Here is a 2,500-nt window from a genome sequence, read left to right as displayed (position 1 = left end):
TATTGGCGATTAAGTACTCCATAGCTTCAAATAAAATTACCTGCTAGCCAATTGCATATGTCATCACAAAGGCAGCACCTTCTACAAGGTTATTCAATCACCATGAGAGTTGGTCCGGCAGGAATTGAACCCACAACCTCCCCCATGGTAGTGCGATGCTCAACCACGTGAGCCAACCGGGAAATATGCCATAGTCAAAGTGTGAGGTACTAATACTATCCACCACGTGCAATACTCGTTAGATGAGTGCATTTTCAAAAAGAAAAAGCAATTGCCCTGAAAACACGTTAGGGTGGAAAGTGGAAAATAACGATTGTTCCCTTTATCAAGTAAAGCTATGATCCTTGCAGTTATGAACGCAATTTTTGCAATTGCGTAAAGAAGCCTGAAAATTTCAGGACTTCAACGGGGTTTGAACCCGTGACTTCGCGATACCCGGTGCGACGCTCTAACCAACTGAGCCTCTGAAGCCACTGACGTTGGGAGCTGGTCATTTGTGGGTTTTAACGTTCCCGTGAGGAATGATTTCATATCCGCAGTTCATATATGATCCATTTCATATATCATTTCATCGTTGATAGTTCCCTTTGTTGCTCAAACAATGTTCCTTTTAGCACGTTCTGAAGATCACCACTCCACCAAGAGAAAACAGGGGAGGGGAAAATTAGAGAGTTAGCTGGGATAATAGATTTCGCTAAAGTAAAATTTAGTTTGAGACGAAAAGGAACACGATACATCTGTTTCTCCAGACATGCGCATAGTGTTTAACCTCGATGTGACGATACCGGAGCGCGTGGAAGGATATGGAATATTCAATATGCCTCTTAATGCAGGGGTCTTGGAAAACAAATGTTCGTTCGAGAGACCATAACTTGGCGAAATTGACTTATTCAAAAGCTGGACCAGGAGTTTCTATCTTGTAGCCCTTATTTTGTCTTGACTCCACGTAATGAGATCAATGCCAGTTACTAGCTAGCTGCTTACCAAGTCGTTCAACGATCTGACAGTCAAAGAAAACGACACACCGACGGCATCCGAATACGACGTAACAGGACGAACCATGACGTCCATGTTTTCAAATAGCTCACGGCGAAGTTTGTATTCATCTGACTCGTTGACGCGGCGTAACCCGAGTCCTGGGGGAGAAAAAGGACATTTAGTCATTTTGATATAGAAATTATCCTGTTCTTTATTTTCAGACTGGTTTCAATCTTTGCTACTTCAGTCTCTCTTCCACGCGTGTACCAGAACGACTTAAGTCCAACGAACGCTGAATGAGCTGAAATTACTACCATTTCGACTAAACAAGAATGGAAATTGAATTAGACCGATCTTAAACTTTAGGCTGGAGGTATTTATAAACAATGTCATTAAGAAACATGGTAGTCGTAGTACCGAATTGTAAGTGGTTGTTGGTATAGCACTGTAAGTTGTGCAATTTTTTTTTTTTATTCATTCACTCATAGGATAAGATGAGACAACCTTAACAGCCCTTTTCACGGTTAGTTTTTCTCATTTGCATTACAATGTAATCTAGCATGAATATGAGGCAATTTCGGGCTACTTTGTAGTTTTAACCTGAAATTGCCTCGCATCCACGTTATATTGCATTGTAATGCAAATGAGAAAAACTAACCGTGAAAAGGGCAATTAAATCGAAAACGTGGGAGTGGTCGCCCAGTCTCCAGAGGCTGATGTTAAAAACATTCGACGAAGAACTTGGTAAAAGGGTAGACACTCATTAAGTTAGAAGTCATACTAAGTTATAACCTTTACTCATAAGTTCAGAAGTTATTATTTATTTATTTACTTATTTTTTTATTAATTTTTTTATTTATTTCCATTAAGGAGAAGTCGCGTTCTAGATCGCTGTGTCACCTCTTACTCAAGTTGCGGCATTAATAGACCATATTCGTATTCTCACGGTTGGACTGGAACGAGCATGCGATGAATGCTCATGTGAGGGAAATAATTTGCATCTGGAAAGGTTCCCCGCCATCAGCCTCTCCTTCATGCTCGCTACGACAACAAATTGGATTTTGACTGTGCTGGATGCCTGAAGGACAGCTGAAACTGCGTTTATTCTCATACACGTGAACAAATATATAACTAAAAAATACAAGGGGTCATCAGGGTCTAATTAAAATTGAATATGAAAAACAACGAAAATGTACATTAAGGCAGCTGTGAACGGCAAACCGACCAAAGCCAAAAGCGAAATGCCAAATATGTTACAACACCACAAAATTAAATAAATATACAACAAATTGCAAAGACAGTAGTGAGAAAAATACACCGGGATAATACGTCGCCCGCCACAAAAAAAAAGAGTGGTAGAAAATCACTCAGGCCGACAAAAACCCACTGGAAAAAGGGAGTCCTCGATCGAATTCGACCGTTCGCTTACAAGACAAACGGCTGTCCAGACCGCGAGAGAACTTCGAAAAACGTACCAAATCAATTGGTACCCCAAATAGACAAATATGTCTATGCTCAACAA

General features: G+C 40.4%; 1 pseudogene; it reads right to left on the bottom strand.

The window, feature by feature from the left end:
* The window catches only part of LOC137999204 (neuronal acetylcholine receptor subunit alpha-5-like), an 18,242-nt pseudogene that overhangs the window by 13,207 nt on the left and 2,535 nt on the right, over window positions 1–2,500 (bottom strand).

Source organism: Montipora foliosa, chromosome 4 (assembly GCF_036669935.1).
Source record: "Montipora foliosa isolate CH-2021 chromosome 4, ASM3666993v2, whole genome shotgun sequence".
In the NCBI taxonomy this organism is placed as follows: Eukaryota; Metazoa; Cnidaria; class Anthozoa; order Scleractinia; family Acroporidae; genus Montipora; species Montipora foliosa.
This window is presented reverse-complemented; position numbering and strand designations above follow the sequence as displayed.